The sequence below is a fragment of the Triticum urartu genome, chromosome 4 (genome assembly GCF_003073215.2).
Source record: "Triticum urartu cultivar G1812 chromosome 4, Tu2.1, whole genome shotgun sequence".
Lineage (NCBI taxonomy): Eukaryota > Viridiplantae > Streptophyta > Magnoliopsida > Poales > Poaceae > Triticum > Triticum urartu.
The window spans coordinates 593161506-593174113 of record NC_053025.1 but is presented as its reverse complement, the minus strand read 5'-3'; the positions used below and the strand labels follow the sequence as shown (position 1 = coordinate 593174113).

Below are 12608 nucleotides of genomic sequence, written 5' to 3'. Positions count from 1 at the left end.
CCTGCCGGACTCCGGAACCATTGAAGGTTCCGGTGCAGTGTCCGGCCCAGGGCCAGACTTGGAGCCCTTGGGGGCTTTGTCCCCTGGGCGCCTGGAGTCTGGGAGGTCGCCATGCGGCGCCTCCAGGACCACCTCCTCCTGGCTTGGAATCTCCTGGGACAACACCTCGGCGTCGTCCATAGGGCGGGGGGAGGTAGCGGTCGGAAGCGAATTCACATCCGACGAATCCAGGGAACCGCTCGTCGATACATCGAGCCGGTCTTTGGGCGGGCTGCATAATTATATTCGGCATAAGGAGAAGCTATGCAATGAAGGAACACTACGAATCACTCTGGTGTCCGAATACTTACGACTTCGCCAGGGGCTTGGCCCTGAGCGGCCACTCCTCTTCGCCGTCGTCGGCATTGGTGGAGTAGTCCGGAGGAAGGGTATTCCCCTTCTTGGACCCTCCGGCCTCCCCAGTTGGGGCGGCCTTCCTTTTCTTTCCTACCCCCGCTAGAGGGGGAGAGGCCTCTTCTTCCTCCTCCTCGTCTTCGCGGGAGGAGTGCGTCTCGGAGTCATCGGACGATGAATCCGACACCACCAGGCGCCGGGAACTCTTTCGAGTTCCCGTGGCCTTCTTCTCCGGCACCACGTAAGGTGCCGGAACCAGCAGCCCCGTCAAACGGGCATCTGCTGGGTCTTCGGGCAACGGAGCCGGACAGTTGATCTGTCCGGCCGTCCTCTGCCAGTCCTGTCAAAGGCATGGGGGCATAGATCCCACATAGAGTCAAACTATGAAAGATAAAATATCCTGTAAAAGGTAAAACAGCTTACCGCGCCGGCTTGACGCTGCGCGTTGAATCCGCGATCTTCGGTAGCGGATGCGGGAGCCTCGGCGCCCTTGAATAGCACCTTCCAGGCATCTTAGTACGTCATGTCGAAGAGCCTGCTCAGAGTTCGGTGTTGGGCTGGGTCGAACTCCCACAAGCTGAAAGCCCGTTGTTGGCATGGGAGGATCCGGCGGATGAGCATGACCTGGACTACATTGACAAGTTTGAGCTTCTTGCTCACCAGGTTTTGGACGCATGTTTGGAGTCCGGTCACCTCTCCTTTTTCACCCCACGACAGGCCCGTATCCTTCCAGGAGGTGAGCCGCGTAGGGGTTCCAGATCAGAACTCGGGGGCTGCGACCCATTTAGGGTCACGCGGCTCGGTGATGTAGAACCACCCCGATTGCCACCCCTTTAGGGTCTCCACGAAAGAGCCCTCGAGCCATAGGACGTTGGGCATCTTGCCTACCATGGCACCTCCGCACTCCGCCTGGCAGCCGCGCACTACCTTCGGCTTGACGTTAAAGGTCTTCAGCCATAAACTGAAGTGGGGTGGGATGCAGAGGAAGGCCTCGCACACGATGATAAACGCCGGGATGTTGAGGATGAAGTTCGGGGCCAGATCGTGGAAATCTAGGTCGTAGTAGAACATGAGCCCCCGGATAAATGGGTGGAGAGGAAAGCCCCGTCCGCGGAGGAAATGGGTGAGGAACACCACCCTCTCATGGGGCCTGGGGGTGGGGATGAGCTGCCCCTCGTCTGGAAGCCGGTGCGCGATGTCGTTAGACAAGTATCCGGCTTTCCTCAGCTTTTTGATGTGTCCCTCCGTGACGGAGCAGACCATCCACTTGCCTCCCGCTCCGGACATGGCTGGAGAAGGTTGAGGTGGGGATGCGGACTTGGGCGCTGGAGCTCGAGTGCGCGAAAATGGATGAGCAAAGGAGGAAGAAGGCGTGGAAGAAAAAGGTGGATCCTTATCCCCTTATATGGGCGGACGAAACTATGTGCCCCCACCAGCCTGGTAAAACTCGCTTATCTCCCAAACACCGTAACCAATGGCACGGTTGGGTTACTCACGCCCGTATTGATGAGAATCCCGGAATAAGGGGGCACGATCTCTGCTTCGACAGGACGTGCAAAGGAAACCGCCTCGCCAAACGCGCTGAGGTGGGGAAATAAAACGATTCAAATAAAGGCTTGGCCATGGTATCACGCTGCGGAATACGTCAGCAGATTAGATTTGTGCAAATATTATTCTCTCTACGGTGGTATGTGGAACTTGTTTTGCAGAGCCGGACACTATCCTTGTGTTGAAAATCTTCTATGAAATATTCGGAGGAGGAACTCGTCTTGCAATGCCGAAGACAATTTGCGCGCCGGACTCGTCGTCATTGAAGCCTGGTTCAGGGGCTACTGAGGGAGTCCTGGATTAGGGGGTGTCCGGATAGCCGGACTATAACCTTTGGCCGGACTCCTGGACTATGAAGATGAAGATTGAAGACTTCGTCCCGTGTCCGGATGGGACTTTCCTTGACGTGAAAGGCAAGCTTGGCGATACGGATATGTAGATCTCCTTCCATTGTAACCGACTCTTTGTAACCCTAGCCCTCTCCGGTGTCTATATAAACCGGAGGGTTTTAGTCCGTAGGACGAACAACAATCATACCATAGGCTAGCTTCTAGGGTTTAGCCTCTCTGATCTCGTGGTAGATCTACTCTTGTACTACCCATATCATCAATATTAATCAAGCAGGAGTAGGGTTTTACCTCCATCGAGAGGGCCCGAACCTGAGTAAAAACATCGTGTACCTTGTCTTCTATTACCATCCGCCTAGACGCACAGTTCGGGACCCCCTACCCGAGATCCGCCGGTTTTGACACCGACAATACCTATTAGGTGTGTATGTTAATTTGTTTCGGCGTATTGCTTTTCAGGTCTTATAAGTAGTATTTGCAATGCTCCTGTGCAGCATGGGTCCACGAAGGGGGTTGTAACACGAAATACTTCCACGGAAAAGCTAGTTGACGCCAAAAAAAGAACGGAATCACAACGCTCAAAGATGCTGCAGGCAGTTGTGTGGAGGAGGAGCACCTCGGAGACATGGCCACAAGTTTCTTCAAGGATTTGTACACTACAGATCAGGATATTGTTCCGGAACCACTCCTGAACCTGTTCCGACACCTATTGCATACATGTGCCCGAACTGTATAGGATTTGTGATAGTAAAGAGCTTTTGATTTCACTGGATTTGCTTGCTTTATACTACTGTACTACAGTATATATGTAGCTTCTGCATCACCAAACTTTCTGAGTATATAGTGTGTGTGTGTGTGTGTGTGTGTGTGTGTGTGTGTGTGTGTGTGTGTGTGTGTGTGTGATATCTTGATAGAGATTCAGAGCAGCTGATCCCTCTCATCAGCTTTAGACAGTGTGGTTCAAGCATCTACTGTATCTACTTATTTAGGACAAGTTTGAACCTCAAATCATTGATGCGCCTCACAAATTTGAACCATTCATGCAACTCACAATATTGCCCAACACTTCATTAATGCAGCTCGCAAGTTTGAACCATTCATGCAACTCACAATATTTGGAATAAGAAAACAAGTCCCAGTTGTAGCAGCAACACATTCAAGCAGGGAACACCAACACAATATTGTGAGTTGTTGTCTGGAGACACCCCAATCAGCAACAAAATAAGATTTGTCTCAACAAGAAATAATTAATAAATCAACAATAAAATGGAACCTGTCTTCAACAAGGAAAAATAATCAGCAGCAGCAGTACTACTACAGGAGAGGAGGGTCAAGGGTCCAGTGTTTCCCCAGATTACATTACACGCTAGTACTAGAGAGTTGCTTAACATCAGGTTGTTCCAAATAATCATCAAGCAATGCATACACCAGCTGAGTTATAAAAGCCATCATACTACAGACCACACACAAAGAGACCACACTAACAAGATGCTTGAGAGCTAGAGCTGCGGTTCCGCTCACGGATCAGATGGACCGTCATCTTGAGGTTCTCGTTGCTCCTGCGTGCCAGTTCAACGAGGCAGATGTCTCCTGGCTTCATCCCAGCCTGCAAGACAAGTTCCTTCCAGGATTTGGTAATCCACTTCCCATCTGTATATCTCTTGACCTTCAGCATGCTAGGCCACTGCATCTTGCTACGCTCCAGCCCAAGTATAATAGGTGTTTGTTCTAGCGGGAGACACGCCCGAGCATACTCCAGGCAGAATTCCTGTTCAGAAAAGAGCACATCAAGATGGCGATCAAATCTCAGGCCGGTTGTTAATTCAGCAAGAAAATAGTTCTAAACTTATGAGCTTTCGGATGAGAAATGGACTATGCATATTGCGTGTGGTATCTGAAGTTCGGAGCTCACTAGCTTTGTTGGCTCATCAATCCCAGGTTTCGTCATCACCTTCACAAGCACAGGGAATTCAGATCCAATCGCCCGGACTTTCTCCTTTATTTTCTCCTCTTGGTCACTAGTTAGCTTCATGTCCACGGGTAATATGTAGGGCTTGTTGGACATAGGAGCTTCTAAAGCGGCTTCCTTCGACTTGCCAGCTTTGCGTCCTGAAAAACATGCGATACTTTCTTATGGTGAGCATACGATAACCACAAGTTGATTGTCTAAAATATAGTAAATGAAAAGAAACGCACAGGGTAACTAACTACTCGAAAGGGGAGGATAATATTATGACCTGACTTACTACAAGGGGAGGATGTCGAAGCCATCTTCTGAGCTTTTGCACGACAGCCTCGTAGTGACCTCTGCTCCCTCCTTGACATTGTCATATGCCTTCTTCCACGACTTCATTGTCATCAAATCTGCCTTCTTCCACAAATTCATTGTCATCAGAACTCAAATCAATGAGAGTATGCAGGGGTGGATCAACAATCTCAACCAGATCTTCACACACTTCTCGGGCATTTGAAGAGTTTCCCATGGCAAAACAAGTTTTCTCACAACCGCTCGGGTCAAGGACAAGAACTTCAAGGCGATCTTTCCTCATGCTTCTGAAGAAGAGGAGGTCATTGTCTTGTATGCGGAGAGAAGCTATAAAATGACTCAACTCGGATTCGAGGATTATTTGCTCGTCACGTTGCTTGCTTGCGCCAACAAAGTATACCATGCCATTGCCATGGGCTTCGAGCTGAATGGTAGTTGCAGTTATCCCCTCTTCGAAATTGTCCAAAAGCCCTAGTGGTATGTACTGCAAGAACATCGAAAAAAATACAAGCAGGAATTAATAGCCTATGGATTGGAGTGACATACAGTCATACACAACCAGGAAATTATCTGAGGAAGGATGCCACTTACAACATAGTAGTCCTCATTGGCATTTCTTTTGTTCATACATGCACAGGAATTTCAGACCTCATGCTGCTATCAGCTAGCTCTAGCACTTTCTTCTCTTGTGCTTTGGTTAGGCAGGTCCTGGGGAACATGGTATAGCCAAGTTCGGTTGACGTCCGAACATGTGCAGGATCAGGCACCACTTCTTCTGCACATCAAGAAAGAACACTGTTATAATGATCAGAAAAGCATTACCAAAAGAACTCGACTCGAAGGTCCTAATTCACTTTACCATTCAGCACGTGATGATCACGAGGAGGAATGGCTCTAAAGATGTTGGGAGGCTGTCGAGAAGAGGGCAGAGAATTCTTGTGACCGGATGGAGTGCCCTTGAAGTGGACCTTGAACGTGGAGCGCCCACAGTAGACGAACATGATGGGGTCACCTTGTCGTATATGATTAGCATCCACAAAGTGCCGCCACCCAGTCGTAAGAGTTATCAGGCCGAACTTGACGAATTCAACACTGTACACATGGCCATCAGGAGTTTCAAGTTTGATAGGCTCGGAGTTGGCGATCATATTTCTCAGCTGGCTTGTTGTGACCTCCCACGGTATGCACTGTCAGAAATATTCATCAGTTTGGTTAAGAGTCAGATATAGGTTTCAGCGTTTGTGGGCATTGAGTTTCACACTGCACTATTTGAACAAAATGCCGACACAATTCAGATTGCATGCAGTAGCAGAGGATATGAAACAATTCTACTAGCATGTATATAAACGCCATCTATTCCAGGCACACAACATAGGTAAGGTAAGAACAAAATTAAACATTGTTTTTCAGTGAAATCTGAACACCCCAAAATAATACTGGCTGAAAAGCCCTCCCTTTCTAGGAGCAGCAACAACAGAATGAATTAACTAACAAATGGGAGGAAGGGAAAGGGCAGGGGTTATCTCTTGTCAACATTAGCAGCATTGGAAGGGAAGCCTTTTTTTCACTTGCAAAAGGTATCGTACTCGCCAATAAACACATACAGAAACAGAACAGAGTTCTTCCTGCCACCTCTTGGTACATTACATACATACAGTATGTTGTAAATTAAATTTCCCCAAGGCAAAATGTCATGTTCTATCCATTCCCAGGCATATTTTACAGCAACATTTATTTTAAGCCAATGATGAAATTAAACATTTTTTTTTCAGCCCCAAAAAAATTGAACCCACCCTTGTGTCGGAAGGAGGAAATTTGCTACTACTCCAGTACGTACGGTAGACCTACCCACCACTAGTACCGCTGTAGTTTATTTTAGAAGAAGTACCGCCGCGCCGCACCGTAGCTAGATACGCACAGGTCGAAGAAATGCGTGACCAGGACGGTTACACTGGTTGGTCTGTGTACTTCATTTGGTCATTTGGTTTGGTTCAAGAAGTGATTAATTCTCACATTCGTTCAATAATGCTCCCTGATTTGCCTGTCAAAAAAGAAGTGATTAATTCTCTTTACATTCCCCACAATTTTTTCTTTTTTGAAATCTATTTCGACGAAAGTGAAGACGGTGGTGGTTCCACCGATCAATAATCAACTACTGGCAGAGGCTCCATGTTTTTTGTTCTTTTCCATAATTTGTGTTTTATTTTCCTAAAAGAATAAAAAAATCAAGAACATTTTTAGAAAAATCATGAACATTTATTTTAAAATCCATGCAACGTCTGAGTTTGAGCTCGCCGGGTTTATTGAACAAGTGCTTTGCGTGATTGTGTATCCTTTTTGTTCCGCACCAATTAGCATCTTTCTTCATCTTCGTTATGTGTGCCACTGTTCCATATCTCATCAGAATATAAAATGAAATTTTTTCAAAAGGGAATATGGATGAAGTAAAAAAAAGAAGGGAAAATCGGAAGCAACGAGCAAGACTTGGCAACTAAAACTTTTAATATGATGTGCAGCGTACGCTATGGTTAAGCCTGTGTACGCCATAACTGCAATAAAATCTTTTATGACACTGTCTGTAACTAGCTGTACCGCATAAAAAGAAACCTTTCTTTTGGGCAAATTATCAACTACAAGTGGGTGTTGATTCGGTAAAAAAAGAAAGAAAGAATACAACTTGTCTTCACCCAATGACCCTGCATTTCAAAACTAGCTACATATGTTGTTTAGTTACTACAAAGGGAAAGAAATGCCTGATCTAATCTTAGGTGCCAAGATGACCAAACACCAACCCAAAAAAAAAACTTGAGGTGTGGCTAGGAACTAAACAGCCCGGAAATCCTTTCAAACATTTTTCAATTTTTCGACGGAGTGAAAAAAAAACAAGTGTTGAGAAGCATAGGGAAAACAGACTAGTTGAAGCGCCTGTTGTTACACAACAACTGCTGGCAAGAGTACTGAAAGTGAAAGGGATTCCAACACAGAAGCATGTCGGGCGATTCCAACACAGTGCTGTTTCTTGCAACTGATGAAACATGTCGGGCGATACTTATCCTATTTCTTAAATGAGCTCCTTTACGGTGATTGGGAAAGTACTGGCAGTACTTTCGAGTACTTACCCCTCCGATTTTTATTGGCCGTCCGATCTGGTGGGGGATTAAAAATGAATTAACTTAATTAGTTTAATCAGAGAAGGGCATAATGGTCCAGGGTAAAATATTCTGTTTTGAACCGATCATGTCCACGACGTCTAGATCCAGTCCTCGTTCTCATCAAGTTCTCGTTCCGGTCCTCTTCCTTCTGTCCGACGAGCCCGGCGAGAGGAACCAACACCGTCGGCGGCGGCGTCCTCGTCCTCCACCTCGTCCCATTCACTATAAACGACGTGCTCGGCTTCAGGAAGAAGATTAAGGCGCGACATCTGCGGCGGCAGTGTCGGCGGCGGCACTATAGGAACTCGCCCCCGCCGATCACATCGCTTCCGGGCTTGCATCCTAAGGTATGAATCGCCCGAATCTCAAATCCTCCCTGTTTGATTGGCCCGTTGGAAGTGACTATTGGCAAAAACTCCAACTTCCTCGTAGATGGATCTATACTCTGCGGTTGGCCCCTCGGTTAGGCCGCCGGGAGATATCAATGCTTGTTGTGAAAGTAGGCTTGTTTTTCTTGATGCAGCAGGAGATATCAATGCCTGCAGGAGATAGGCCATAAACTTACTTTGTTTCATAGCCTACATTCCTACTTTGATTTTTTTAGTCATCATCGATTTAGGTTTCCCTAGTGCATGCAATTCAATTTAGAATTTTTCATCATCCGTGGTCACTTCACTAGTTTATGGGGGACCCAGTTTATGGACGTTGATGATTGGTTTCCCTCACATGTCAAACCAGCAAAGTCTTTTCCATGCACTTGTCTTTGCCTATGAGCTATTTTACACCTGCAACATTGATAAATAGAAAGATGTTGATGATTGGTTTCCCTCACATGTCATATGCAGGAAGACATGGCGTATGCAAGTGATGAGAGTATGTTCGAGTATGTAAATGTTGTCAGCAAGATGTTTGATAGTGAGGCTGAAGGCTATGAATTCTACAACAAATATGCTCTTGAAAAAGGTTTTAGTGTGAGGAAAAGCTACGTTGAGTGGGATGGATCCAATAAATACATAATTTTAAGGAAAATTGTGTGTAGTCGTCAAGGGTTTCGCGAAGATAAGCGCATGAAAAGAAAGATGGAAGATAGAAAAAGGAGGCCATGAAGTTTAACTCGTGTTGGGTGTAATGCTAAATTGGTCATTACGAGACAGGAGGAAACCGGTCGGTGGTTTGTCAAGGATTTCATCGATGAGCACAGCCATCCTCTAGCCCCACGGGATCTTTCTTGTCTGCTGCGTTCGCACAGACGAATTAGCGATGAGCAGAAAGCGGACATTGCGGACATGGAAAAATGTGGGATCCGCAAATACCGTATTATGGATATTTTGTGCTTTCAATACGGTGGATTTGATAAGGTTGGATGCATAAAGAGGGACGTTTATAATTTCTGCCATGCTAATAAGCAGGAGACAATCAGTGTTGGTGATGCTAAAACAGTGATCATGCACATGATGGCGAGGCGAGAGCGAGAAGTGGATTTTTTCTTCAAGTACTTGGTAGACGAGCATGGCCATCTGAAGGGACTGTTCTAGGCTGATAGTCAATCGCGACTTGACTACAAGGCTTTCGGAGACGTCATTGTTTTCGATAGCACATACAGAACCAACAAATACAATCTGCCATTCGTGCCTTTTGTCGGGTTGAATCACCACCGCAACACTGTTATATTTGGCTATGGTATAATTTCTCATGAAACAAGCCAGGCATACGAGTGGATGTTGCGGACCTTTTCTGATTGCATGGCACAGAAGCATCCGATATCTGTGATCACAGATGGGGACCTTGCAATGCAGAGAGCAATAAGGGTGGTCTGGCCAGACTCAAACCATAGACTATGTATATGGCACATTCAGCAGAACATTGTACGCCATCTGCATGATGACGACGTAAAGGAGGAATTCTGATCTTTCATTTATGATACTTCTTCCATTGAAGAGCATGAGATAAAATGGATACAATTTTTACAACGGAATAAAGTAACCAATGAGGAGTCTTGGCTGCATCAGATGTATCAGATGAGAAAGTTGTGATGTGCTCCATATCTTGAGGGGCGTTGTTTCCTAGGATTGAGCAGCAATCAGAGGAGTGAGAGCTTGAACTCTGTGCTACATACACATCTTGAGGGTAAGATGTCGTTGTTTGAAATGCTAGAGCACTATGAGCGTTGCCTTGTGTCGCGACGGATTAACGAAGCTCTCCATGACGTCGAAGCCTTGCAGTCCGTTCCATTTACAGAGGAAAATGCTTCACCACTTGAGAAACACGCCGCAACAGTTTTCACACCTAGTGTCTTTAAGATGGTCTTATGGAGCATAGATGCTGTCAGCAAATGTCAGATTAGAGAGATACTAGATGGATCAGAAGATTCCACTTATGTTGTGTCCAAGCAGGAAAGAATGGATAAAAAGTTTGGAGTGCGCATTGAAGAGCAAGGAGGTCTTTTGCACAGGGTGAGTTGTTCTTGCCGTAAGCTGGAATGCGCAGGCACACCATGTTCCCACATTTTTTACATATTGGGGATTTTAAAACAAACAATTCTGCCCGGTTGTTGCGTTCCCACTAGGTGGACTATGAATGCAAAATGTGCATACGCACCTACCAGAAAAACCAGATGTATGACTATTCGGTAAGCCTGCAGAGGTACCGTGAGTTCCGGAATTGTAGTCACGCCGCAAGTTTCCAGGCATGCCACTCTGATGAGGACTATCACCGTCTAAAGATGCTTTTGCAAGCACAACATCATGGCAAGAAATCAAGTTTTGAACAAGCTGACAGCAAGGAGTCAACTAATGCCCAGCATAACAGCATTAGGTTTGGCCCATTGATGCCGCACTTGTAGAAAGTTGATAAGGTTCTGGATCCCGTGCATGTGCCAGGACGAGGTGCACCGAAGAAAAGGCTGCAGGCAAAGACAAAGAAGTCAAGATCACAGAATATCTGTGGCTATTGCAAGAAACCAGGTCACAGTCGACGTAAATGCGGTAAATTGCTAGAGGTACGAAATATGTTCATATTTTTTTTGCATGTGTTTTACTCATAATTGATGTCCATGTGATTTATTGTATTCTTCTGTGTAGGATCTCGAGGCTGAACTGTGATATCTACATACAGCATGAACCGACGATGAGCCAGAGAAAGTCGTGTGCCATTCAGCTTTGTGTGACGTGCTCTTTACATTCTATTTCATCGTGACAGTAATTTAGTGAAGTGCGGTTGTACTGCCATGTTACTGTATTAGTTCGACATCTTTCGTTTCAATTTTCTGTGTGTATCATTTGATGTCCAACTTTAAGAATGATGATGTATTTGGACAAATTGGGCACTATGATTCTTCACCCTTACTATGGTTGTCATGCATATTCATAATCATCATGCATATTCTTCATTTACAGAGCAATAATGACTGATGTATTTTTTAAATAAGCGGGGCCCACTGGGGTGTGCTTGGAAATCTTTGAAAAACCTCCATGCACGTTCATCTTCGCTGCATGCAAATCGGGTGGCAGCCGCTGTGCCAGTAGCTGTCAAGGCCTTGATGAATCACTATTCACATGCAGGTCCCCGACTCTTGCATGCAGGTCCCCGACTCTTGCATGCAGGTCCCCTTGAGGCATAGACCGATGTTTTCAGCAGTCAGTCTAGAGGGCATTATAAATTCAAAAAAAAATTCAAAAAAATACAAAAACTTGGAAACCTAGTTTTGTTTGTGGAAGAGATCATGTGTGCCAAAACTGAGGTGATTTGGAGGTGGTCGAAAAAATGCCCGCATTCCCGGAGGGACCATTTGGTCCAACTTAATCCAGTTTTTGAAAAAACGTGAATTTTTCCACCACCTCCAAATCACCCAAATTTTCTTGTACATGGTCACCCACATGTGCAAAACATGTGTATGCAAGAAAATTTTGAAAAAAATTATTTTACAATGCCCCCTTGAGGCATAGACCGATGTTTTCAGCAGTCAGTCTAGAGGGCATTATAAATTCAAAAAAATACAAAAACTTGGAAACCTAGTTTTGTTTGTGGAAGAGATCATGTGTGCCAAAACTGAGGTGATTTGGAGGTGGTCGAAAAATGCACATTTCTGATATTTTCACAGGTTACAAAATATATTATTGGACAGAATATAGACAGCACCACACAACAACAGCACATTCATCCAATATAATAGAAGATAGCTCTCCGAATACAATTCATCATATTAGTCTCCGAACTGAAAAGACCGAACAAAGATAGAACATTACAAGTCTCGAGACCGCGAGTAGCGAGTTTGTCTTCACATTACAAGTCGATATCCATCATCTAAACTACCATCACATAGAAGAGAGTTGCGGTCATCACGATGAGCATCATCGCGATGAAACTGGTCTTCATCCGGTTCCTCCAACGCTCCCTCCTCTCTCCCGCTAGATAGCGGGCGTATCTAGATTCCGCCTCCGCCCTGGTGGTGTACCCTTTGTAACTGTTACCGCTGAAACGGTGAACCTGTCTCCGACACTCCTCCCAGTCGTCGTAGACTCCGGGAACCTTACCCTTGTACATGACATACGACGGCATCTCTATGCACAAGCCAAACAACAGACAATACATAAGCAATAAATAAGTATGCAACAAAAGGATCGGAAGAGAAAAGCAAGACATTAATAGCACAATTCATGGTCCTAATAATAAATAGCATCGATTACATCTAAGTTGAACGACTGTCCAAACCAAAGAGACATACAATTCATTAATATTTAATTACAACATGAGCCAATCAATGTTTCAGAACTACACATAGCATCACTACTTTCGACTCGACTCATGGGACCGGAGCGTGGATGAAGCCGCCGTCTGTCCTGATGGTCATGAAATCGCGGGCGTTGTCAGCCTGCATTTGTAGCGTTGTGTCTATCTCACTGC

At 45.6% G+C, this 12608-nt stretch overlaps 1 pseudogene; it reads right to left on the bottom strand.

The window, feature by feature from the left end:
- Nucleotides 1-3768: 3768 nt before the first annotated feature.
- Nucleotides 3769-7975, bottom strand: LOC125554919 (annotated as a pseudogene).
- Between the last annotated feature and the right edge of the window lie 4633 nt (nt 7976-12608).